This window comes from Hyperolius riggenbachi, chromosome 10, assembly GCF_040937935.1.
Source record: "Hyperolius riggenbachi isolate aHypRig1 chromosome 10, aHypRig1.pri, whole genome shotgun sequence".
NCBI lineage: Eukaryota > Metazoa > Chordata > Amphibia > Anura > Hyperoliidae > Hyperolius > Hyperolius riggenbachi.
Window position 1 is genome coordinate 271387369 of NC_090655.1, and position 11998 is coordinate 271399366.

Consider the following 11998-nt stretch of genomic DNA (forward strand, 5'->3'; position numbering starts at 1 on the left):
GTGTGTGTGTGTGTATCAGTGAGTGCTGCAAGATGAAGTGTGTGTGTATCAGTGAGTGCTGCAAGATGGTGTGTGTGTATCAGTGAGTGTTGCAAGATGGTGTGTGTGTGTGTATCAGTGAGTGCTGCAAGATGAAGTGTGTGTGTATCAGTGAGTGCTGCAAGATGGTGTGTGTGTGTGTGTATCAGTGAGTGTTGCAAGATGAAGTGTGTGTGTATCAGTGAGTGCTGCAAGATGAAGTGTGTGTGTATCAGTGAGTGCTGCAAGATGGTGTGTGTGTATCAGTGAGTGTTGCAAGATGGTGTGTGTGTGTGTATCAGTGAGTGCTGCAAGATGAAGTGTGTGTGTATCAGTGAGTGCTGCAAGATGGTGTGTGTGTGTGTGTATCAGTGAGTGCTGCAAGATGAAGTGTGTGTGTGTATCAGTGAGTGCTGCAAGATGAAGTGTGTGTGTGTGTGTATCAGTGAGTGTTGCAAGATGAAGTGTGTGTGTGTGTATCAGTGAGTGCTGCAAGATGAAGTGTGTGTGTATCAGTGAGTGCTGCAAGATGAAGTGTGTGTGTGTGTATCAGTGAGTGCTGCAAGATGAAGTGTGTGTGTGTGTATCAGTGAGTGCTGCAAGATGAAGTGTGTGTGTGTGTATCAGTGAGTGCTGCAAGATGAAGTGTGTGTATTAGTGAGTGTGGATAACTGTGTATCAGTGAGTGCTCTGAGATGGAGAATTAAATGTGTGTGTGTGTATCAGCGTAACACCCATCCCACCCCCACTGCTTACCTTTACCATACCTACCCCATTCCTAATATTAATTGTCCCCACCGCCTCTGTGACATGACTCATACCCCCCCATAATAAGTGCCGCAAGGGGAAACAAGGGATAGGCGACATGATAATCTCCCCGCCGCCCCTCGTTGACTCTCGCCTTGGTCTGGTTGGTCTAAAGCTTGATTTGAATAAAATCGTGAATCGAATCAAAATCGCAATTTCTGACAGAAATCGTGCAATTCAATCTTTTCCTAAAATCGTTCAGGCCTACTGGTGAGTGTGGGAAATAATTTCAAGAAAAGAAAAACCTTGTATCACATGAGAGATCTCACACTGGTGAGAAGCTCTATTCATGTGCTGAGTGTGGGAAATGTTTTGGGTTTAAATCACTGCTTGTCAGACATGTATGTTGAGTGTGGGGAATGTTTTGACCGTAAGTGTTCTTTTGCAATAGTTGTCTAAAACATGGCAGAATGTTTACACTGAATCCTGAGGACTCTTTTATGCTACTCAACACATTGGTTTATAAAGCATTAAACTCTCTGTACTGATACAACAAGATGGGTACATATAGTATTATGCCTAGTTAGAATTTGCCTGTGTTAACTTTTTTTTGCACTGCTGCAATGGTTAAGAAACCTGGTACTTTATGTATGTAAATGAGGCAGGATCCACAGTCCCATGCAGCCATAGCTTTCCTTAAAAGTTAATAAACGCCAAAACCGCTTTATCTGGCTGAGCAAACACACCTGATAATGAGTGATGAAACGATGATTGCTTTGATTGGCAGCTGTATGAAACTAATGTTACATCACACTGATGTGGCTGCTGTGCAGAATGTAATCTATTAAAGTGAAAATAAGAATGTGAGACTCCAGGGAAGTTCTATATTGTTATTTACCTGCTGTGAGCTGCAGATTTGTCAGTATTAACCATTTAAGCCCAAGTGGACGAACATTCTCGTTCAGTTGAGCTGCGCGCACTCTCACGGGCCGTGCGCTCCCGCGGGGGCTCCCGTCGCCGGCAGTTAGCCCAGCGATCAATGAAAGGGATTATAGACCCCTTTCACTAATCGAAGCCCCCCGCAGAAAAGACAGCTTCTCTTCAGATGCTTCAGTTTTTCTGAAATCAAAAAGTTCCCCGTCTTTATTCTTCTTCCTGGGAGCGAGAGTGATTGCTCCCAGGACTTTTTGACTGTGGCCATCTTGTGGTCAAATAGTAAAACTACACCCACAACCACTTTTCATTAAATAAATACATTTTTTAACATTTTAAAATTAGCTGTTTACCTCCCACATCAAAAAATACCCAAATAAAATTTTTAATGAAAAAAAAATTGCAATAATAAAAAAAAAAAAAACCCATAGTTACCTAAGGGTCTGAACTTTTTAAATATGCATGTCAAAGGAATATATTCATATATCTTTTAAAATTATGGGCTTGTAAATAGTGATGGACGCAAATTGAAAAAAATGCACCTTTATTTCCAAATAAAATATTGGCACCATACATTGTGATAGGGACATAATTTAAATGGTGTAATAAGCGGGACAAATGGGCAAATAAAATACATGGATTTTAATTATGGTAGCATGTATTCATTTCAAACTATAATTTCCAAAAGCTGAGAAATAATGATTTTTTTTCCATTTCTTTCTTAATGTTACTGTTCAAATGGATTTAGAATAAATTAATTCTCAGCAAAATGTATTACCCAAAGAAAGCCTAATTGGTGGCGGAAAAAATCAATTCATTGTGATGAGTAGTGATAAAGTTATTGGCAAATGAATGGGAGGTGAAATTTGCTCAGATGCAAAAAAAAAAAAAAAAAAAAAAACCCTTTGGGCTTAAGTGGTTAAAAGCTCCCAATTATCCAGACGGAACTTTGTAAAGGAGTTTTCTTTCTATCTCTGTCTAATAATGAGGAAACATGAAGAAATTTGAGCTGAATGCACAAAGTCCCACAAGTTCCTGCTATTTATATGAATGGCTCTGACTGAGAGCCAATCGAAAAGGACTTGAGGGCAGCCGTGCAACCAATAGAACCAGTGCTACCTGTAAGAGCGGCACATAACCACGCCCATTAGTGCACGGCCCTGATGGGAATTTGTGTCAACCTGTGACAGTTTAAACAGTCATGTGTGAGCCCTCCCGATGTCAGCCAGTCACGGAAACGCTTTTCTTCCACCGCCGCTGGATCAGTGACTGGCTGATATATATATATATATATATACACACACACAGGATCTTCTAAAAAAATTAGCATATTGTGTCAGGAAAATACTCGGGTGCTTATGACGTAAGGATAATATTTTCATTTGCCTGTCTGACTGCTATGTACTGTACTTCAGATGCGTATGTATGGGTCATCATCTGGCTTTGGGGGAAGCTGTACTTGTCTGTGTGACAGTGTGGAATACAATTACCCTCAGTTCCTAGGAGAGCAGGGAGCTAATTAGAAGCCCTATTGTCCCATTATACCAATCAGGACATAGTCAGGTAACTTCAAAGACCTACATTTGCATCTAAAGAGGACTTCAGTGAATAATGCTTGGGGTAATAAGACAATGGCAGAAGTGAAGTGTTGAAGTCCTTGACACTTGTAACATTTACACTTCTGTTGAGGAAGTGAAGAACTGTAGGCTAAGTCAGGAAGAGTAGCTTCACCAAAAGTTGGCATGTGTGTTAAACACTATTTCATTGTGAGGAAATTGAATTATTGGTGGAGGTGCAACCTCCTTATCTTTGATCAGCTAGGAAGTACTGTCAACAATGGGGTTGTCACCTGTAACGTGGACTAGGGAAATCTTTTCATGTATGTGGGCTATTGTACATTTTTCGCAGGTGGATGTTAGATCTCTGGGGATCCAATTATGACTGAGGATGTAATTAAATCTAGCTTCCCCCCGTCCACACAGGCTTACAGCCTCCAGGCGTATTTCATAGTATAAAACCGCAGCTAGGATAGCCACAACTTGTAGTTCTTGGAGGTAGCTCACACGGCTAGAACTAACCTGGTTCCTGACCAGAAGTGCGAACCCCCCGCAACAACACCAGATCGATACGCTGGTACGTTTATTTCCCGTTTATTTTGGTAAGCAAAATCGCTTGGTGTGTTATCTTTGTAACTCTTATCTTGTAACTATTTTTACTTTGTTTTTTGTAATCTTTTTGTATATATTCAGTTCTGCACTGTTCTATGTTTTTCTAGAATATTAAATTATTATTTAATAAGTTTGACTTCTGCCGTACTAAACTAACACTCATAGCCTAGAAGAGACTGAAGTGTAACCGTGTATAAGTTCATGCCTAATTGTACGCTTGAGCAACACTACCGTAGGAAATTGTAATTGCATTGTGTGTGGGGGCGTTTGTCATACGTTGGCCTAAGCGCGCAGCTGACCCAACGTACGAACAACGCCAGTGCGAGTAGCTAACAGTATCGTTCGGAACGACTGTTAGTGGGTCTTTGCTTCACGACAGTGTAAGATTGCAACTGTGTGTGTGTGTGGGTGCGTGGCGTTCCCGTATTTGGCCTAAGCGCAAAGCTGACCCAAATACGAAAACGCGGAGTGCGCGCTGAGGACTCGACAGCAGAGTGGAAGTGTCTAGCAACGCTAGTGGTGGCAGTGAGAGGTGTTTTGAGGGGTTCCAGCCTTGTTTGTAGCTTAAATAAGGCTGTTCCCCGCTTAATCTGGTCAAACCCGCAGTCGGGAACCGTATACGCAGGCGTGCCGCGGGCCGGTTCTTGACATATTGTGATAAAGTTCATTATTTTTTATAATGTACTGATAAAAATTAGACTTTCATATATTTTAGATTCATTACACACAACTGAAGTAGTTCCAGCCTTTTATTGTTTTAATATTGATGATTTTGGCATACAGCTCATGAAAACCCAACATTCCTATCTCAAAAAATTAGCATATTTCATCCGACCAATAAAGGAAAAGTGTTTTTAAAACAAAAAAAGTCAACCTTCAAATAATTATGTTCAGTTATGCACTCAGTACTTGGTCGGGAATCCTTTTGCAGAAATGACTGCTTCAATGCGGCGTGGCATGGAGGCACTGCTCAGGTGTTATGGAGGCCCAGGATGCTTCGATAGAGGCCTTAAGCTCATCCAGAGTGTTGGGTCTTGCGTCTCAACTTTCTCTTCACAATATCCCACAGATTCTCTATGGGGTTCAGGTCAGGAGAGTTGGCAGGCCAATTGAGCACAGTAATACCATGGTCAGTAAACCATTTACCAGTGGTTTTGGCACGGTGAGCATATGCCAGGTCATGCTGAAAAATGAAATCTTCATCTCCATAAAGCTTTTCAGCAGATGGAAGCATGAACCCACTTTTGAACCAGAAACAGCGGCAGAAGTGCCTGACCTGGGCTACAGAGAAGCAGCACTGGACTGTTGCTCAGTGGTCCAAAGTACTTTTTTCGGATGAAAGCAACTTTTGCATGTCATTTGGAAATCAAGGTGCCAGAGTCTGGAGGAAGACTGGGGAGAGGGAAATGCCAAAATGCCTGAAGTCCAGTGTCAAGTACCCACAGTCAGTGATGGTCTGGGGTGCCATGTCAGCTGCTGGTGTTGGTCCACTGTGTTTTATCAAGGGCAGGGTCAATGCAGCTAACTATCAGGAGATTTTGGAGCACTTCATGCTTCCATTTGCTGAAAAGCTTTATGGAGATGAAGATTTCATTTTTCAGCATGACCTAGCACCTGCTCACAGTGCCAAAACCACTGGTAAATGGTTTACTGACCATGGTATTACTGTGCTCAATTGGCCTGCCAACTCTCCTGACCTGAACCCCATAGAGAATCTGTGGGATATTGTGAAGAGAAAGTTTAGAGATGCAAGACCCAATACTCTGGATGAGCTTAAGGCCACTATCGAAGCATCCTGGGCCTCCATAACACCCGAGCAGTGCCACAGGCTGATTGCCTCCATGCCACGCCGCATTGAAGCAGTCATTTCTGCAAAAGGATTCCTGACCAAGTATTGAGTGCATAACTGAACATAATTATTTGAAGGTTGCCTTTTTTTGTTTTAAAAACACTTTTCTTTTATTGGTCGGATGAAATATGCTAATTTTTTGAGATAGAAATATGGGGTTTTCATGAGCTGTATGCCAAAATCATCAATATTCAAACAATAAAAGGCTTGAACTACTTCAGTTGTGTGTAATGAATCTAAAATATATGAAAGTCTAATGTTTATCAGTACATTACAGAAAATAATGTACTTTATCACAATATGCTAATTTTTTGATATATATATATATATATATAGCTGGAACTAGTTTTTAGGCTTGTCAGGCTTGAAAAAGGGTGGAGCTGCCTCTCAAAATGTCATCTTCGTTTTATCATAACAAGCCTGTATACGTTTTTGTAATGCTGTTCTGCTGATACATGAATTAAAGCTTTCATTATTAGCAGTAACTTTGACGATGGTGCTGGGACTCTTCTCCTTTACTGCCACATGGATATCCCAGGATCAAGGGGAAAAGTCTTGAGCACGTCGGAACCTGGTTTGGTGGGTGCTGCCCACTAGTTTTTAAATTTGAATCTGTGGGCGCAATTCAAAAAAAAAAATCAAAAAGACCTTGTAGTTTTAAAAAAAAAAAATTAAAAAGATACATGTTTTTCAATTTGGTAAAATTACATTTCGCTGCGGTACACTAAGGGCATAGGGGGCATAGAGGAGGTACAGAGAAGACACAGAGGGGCACAGGAGGGCATAGAGGATGTACAGAGGGGGACACTGGAGGCACAGGGGGACAGAGGAGGACACTGGGGACATTGAGGAGGTACAGGGTAACAGTGGAGACATAGAAGATGACACTGGAGGCACAGGAGTGCATAGAGGAGAATACTGGAGGCATAGAGGATGTACAGAGGGGGACACTGGAGGCACAGGAGAACAGAGGAGGACACTGGGGCACAGGGGACATTGAGGAGGTACAGGGTAACAGTGGAGACACAGAGGACGATTCAAACAAGATCTCGCTTTGTAGGTGAATAGACAAAAAAAGTAAAGTAATAATAATGCACCCAAGACAGGTGTATGGCCCTAACCCCAGTGAGAGGCTGACCACATGACCCATGGGTCCCAAATTTCTTAAAATGTGTCTGGCTTCTCTCTTAAAAATGATAGAATCTCCTCGTACACGTACACAGTGTGCAATCTATTAATAATGGCCGTTCTAGGTGGGGGTAAGGATTTCCAAGAACCCGCAATCAGAGCTTTGCTACTCAGATTAATATGCCCTAGTAGTTTATTTTGATATCTGGTTAAAGAGATCACCAGCTTGTGGAAAAGTGCAACCCAAGGGTCGGGGTCTAGACTCACGTCTACAATATCCGAAGCTAACTTAAAACTAATTTTCCAAAAATCCTGGACCAATGGGCATAACCACCAGCAATAGATCTGATCCGAAGGAGAGCCGCAACCCGTGAAACAAACATTAGATGGCATCAGCTTCCACCTATAAAGTAAATCAGGTGTTCTGTACCAAGAAAATAATATTTTATAACTCCTTTCTTTTGAGATTGAGTTGATGGAAGCTGATGCCATATTTAGAAACCTAGAGTCCCAATCTACGGGGTCTCCAGATCCCTGAAGGCCTAGTGTCCATTTGTAGGAGAAGGGAGAGAGAGGAGAGGAAACCTAGTGTCCATTTGTCCATAGGGGGGGATCGACTTAGGGAGTCTGTCATACCACAGAGAAGCATATAGAGAAGAAATAGCTCCACTTTTAGGTGAAAAATCAATGAAGATTGATTCCATTATAGATAGGTCAGGGGCCAATCCTTGCCTCAATATTGACTGTGCGTACCCTTTACCTGCAAGTATCAAAATATTTCTGAGTTTGGGAGATCAAAAGAAGTAGACAGAGCTGCCCAAGACAGTATTTTACCCTCGTCAAGAATATCTTTAAGAGTTCTGATACCCTTCTCTGCCCACGCAGACCAGGCCTTGGCCTCACAGCCAGGACTAAAGTCTAAATTTTAGAAAAGTGCCATTTAACTAGAATGTGTTAGAGTTATTCCTAATTTTTTGAGGAGTGCTTTCCAAATTTTTAAAGAATCGGCAATCGTTGGGGGAAGAGGCAATGAAGGTTCTAGCCTTGGTCTGCGTGTCCAGAGACTAGCCAGAGGGAACGGATGAATCATAGCTATTTCAAGGTCTAACCATCTGGAGCAACCCCTCGGCTGTGTCCAGTAGAGGAGCTGCGCCAGGCAGGCTGCATAATAATAATACAAGAATTGCGGAGCCCCAAGACCACCCTGTGCCCTTCCCCTGGAGAGATAGCTGTACCTTATCCTGGGGGGCTTCCCCTTCCAGATAAATGCACCAACCTTACTCTGTAAGAGATTTTCATATCCATTAAAGAGATGGGTATGGGAAGTGCTCTAAACAGATACAGGATTTTGGGGAGCAAGTTCATTTTGACTGCATAAATTCTTCCTGTGAGTGAGATGGAAAAGTCTTGCCAGTCCCGGAGCAATAATATAAGAAACACAGAGTATCCCTCACCTGTCTCTCACTAAAACTTAACTTTTAATAAATCGTTAAAAAAGATGTTGGCTGATGCTGTATAAATGAACTTGCAGGCAATGCAAGACCCGCTATGTCAGCAAATATTATAGTAGCATTTGCTACCCAGGTCTATTTGCATTGCCAGTTAATATAAACTTACACTACCCCCACCAAACAACCCGACATGTTTCACTTCTACATGAAGCTTTTTCAAGGGAAAAGTGCAAAGACAGTGCTAATAGTGATAAGGTGCAAAGTTACATTATTAAAATCAAGTACACATATAGCCTATGGGCTCATAACATAATGACAGCCAAGAGTCCCGGAGCAAGCAATAGAGTTTATAAAGTAAGGGAGTGTAATTAGATTTGTAAAGATCATCATATGATGGTGTTAAGTGAACACCTAAGTATTTCAGTCCCTTAGGCTTAAATTTAAATCCGAAGGATTGCTCCAGGGCTGCCTGCTGTATATTGCTAAGGTTAAAGGCCATTGCTTCTGACTTGGACTTGTTCATTTTAAAGCCCGAGACAGAACAAAAGGAATCTAATATTTTAAATAGGGCAGGAAGAGAAGTTGCAGGATTAACCAAGGTAAAAACCGTATCATCGGCAAATAAGGATACTCTATAATCCTCCTCACCAACCCTTATGCCAAAGATCGAGGGAAATTCTTCATTAGTCAGCCATATTGAATAGATTTCTATAAAAATAGGAGCTGAAGCTCATAGCTCTCACATCCCGACCAGATCTCTTCTGAAAGACAACTACTCGGCTACAAGTCAGAAGCTGCCTTCCCACACGTGGTTCTAGATGCTGACGAGATGACAGAGAAGGGGTGATATGCTTTATATTCTGGTGATTTACTTTATTCATTTATCAGCATTATGTTCTGTTAAAGCGGAATGAAACCCGGCATTTCTCCTTTGCTCTAAAAGATTATTTACAGCATATTATATGCTACCACCATTTTTTTTTCACTAGAACAGCATTCAAAGGGTTAAACACGGGACTTTCAAGCTCCCTGCCAGGAAAGCTGGACGCATCCAAACTGGAGATAATGTTATCTTGTGTTTACTTAATTTTATCAAGTGAGGAATGTTAACACTTCGTTGACTGTGCAGACACTCCAGAACACAGGCAGACCCTCAGAAAGCATTTCTGGGTAAATTACAATATGAATTCACCAGTTATGAGTAAAATGCAATGTCAGCTCTCAGAGCAAAAAAAGTGTACTTTGGGAACTTGTAATTTCTAAATGAATAACAATACTTCTGCACAAAAGCAAATATGATAACCGTATGGCATATAAAAAGTAGGAAAACATGTTTTTATTGATTATGTCAAGGTTTTATACCGCTTTAAGATGCTAGTAAGAAGTTCTTTTAGAAGCTATTATTTATGCTATTTTTTCAGAAAATTACCATGTGTTTTTTACACAGCTACTAATACAGACGAGACTACTTTTGATCTTATTCTACATAGCACATCTGTTATAATCCTCTTTTGAATGTACTTAGAAGATTGATGATTGCTTAGTTTGGCCTTATGAGATGGAATAATGTTAGAAGGAAACGCTACTTGGAACTGTTCATATTTTGTATATATGCTGTATGATGAACAAATACAATTATCCTATACAATAAAACCTAACTGTCCCTGCGTTATCCACTTTCCCTGTCTGTCCGTCTGAAGCTGAAGAGACAGCCGTTGGGACGGGAGGTGAGGCCAGAGAGCAGGGTGGCCAGGTGCGCGGCGGGCAGGCTGGTGCGCTCGCGGGCGGCCAGGTGCTGTTACCAGGGAGACGGTGGGCCATCTCCACATCGACTCGCCACGCCCACCACAGACCGTGTGCCAGCCTGACATCATCTGCCCGAAGCCAGCCTGCTAGCCAGCCGGGGCCGTTGTCAGGGGAAGGCAGAGGCGCCGCTTCATGGAGGAGACTGAGCAAGGAGGAGGCGGGGCCTGAGAAAGGAGGAGGCGAGGCCCGGGCAGCGCAGCAGCAACAGCTGGTGAGACAGAGAGAGCACAAGACACTTCCGGTGTCCCCCTGAGTGTGTGATGTGTGCGTGTTCCCCCTCCTTCCCATTCCCCCTGCTATATGCACTCAGCCCCATATACTCTGCACTGTACATGGTGTGTGTAAGCTGAGAGATCCCCCTCCCTCCTGTGTGTCCCCTAATATCACCGCTATACTGTACATGCATAGCCACCCACCTCCCCTCATGTGGTGTATGGAGATGATGTCCCCGAGTGCCCCTGGAGAGAGAGAGTGTGAGTGTATGGGTGAGTGTTTTGGGGTTACAGTGAGGAAACTCCCCTTCCTCCTCTTGTGTGTATGTAATATATATATATATATATATATATATATATATATATATATATATATATATCCTAACTAATAATGTACAAGTGTCCCTTTGTCCTGTCCCTGTGTCAGTGCTTTTGTGCTACTGCGCATGTCCTGCACTGACATCCGTTGGGACAGGACGCAGAACGGCCACGGGGCGGTCGCCGGGCGTATGTATGCGCGCGGCAGTGACATACCTAGAGCCCGTTTTTAAATGGGCTTAGTTCACTAGTTCTTACATAAAAACTACTGATTGCTCGGATTCATTTCAAGGTATACCGTCAATCTATAATTCTTGTTATAGATGGTTCAGACCCCGTTAAAGGCAAGAACCACTCAGGTTTTTTTACAGTATCCTGCACATTCAGTGCCACAGTGCTCTCCTCCAGTGTGCCTTGCTCATCATCTGGTGCTTCTCTCCTCCTCTCCATGCACACATTCCTGGGAGGTTACAGCAGTGCCGGCAGCGGTAGATGGATGAGGATGTGAGGAGAAAACAGCTGGAGACAGAGGGAGATAAGAGCAGAGGCCTGCAGCTAATTAGCTATAAATTATCATTACTTATGGCTCTGGCACCTGATTAACTAGGCAGAGGTGGCTGCAGCTCCATATCCTGACCATACCTGAGCCCACCTGTCCATCACCTACTAACCCCAAACCCTCCAAGAGCCATAGCAACAAACCTCCCAGCTGGGACAGTGCCAATACCAGAACCAAAGCAGCAGAGGCCGCCCAACCCCTCTCCAGCTGCAGCCTCCACCTGCCTGTGCTATCAGCCACGCCCCTTGTTACCTGTCTCCACCCCCTAGCTGTGACCCACCAGCCATCATCTTTCTGCAGACTCAGTGGCGTAGCAATAGGGGTTGCAGAGGTTGCGACTGCATCGGGGCCCTTGGGCCAGAGGGACAAGGGCGCTCCCTCAACTTCAGTATTAGCTCTCTATTGGTCCTGTGCTCATAATAATGACTTCTATAGATGCTTTGAATAGTAGGGATCATTAACTAACTCCCCATCCCCTTCCTGCACCTCTGACACTGTAGTTGCCATTGGCAGGTTTTAGTGCGCCGTATCAATTGTTATGTATAAAGTGCTTGGGGGGGGGGGGGGGGGGGGCAATGTAAAACTTGCATTGGGGCCCATAGAGCCTTAGCTCCGCCTCTGTGCAGACTCCAACTTCTCCCATTATGGGACCACCCAACACCAGTGGCTGCTGACTCCACATTGGCTTCTTCCCATCAGAGGTATGATGGATATTGTCATCTGACAGCACTGTCACTTCTGCTGAAACTGAACACAATGGCCAGATTATTATTATTTATTGTATTTATAAAATGCCAACATATTACACA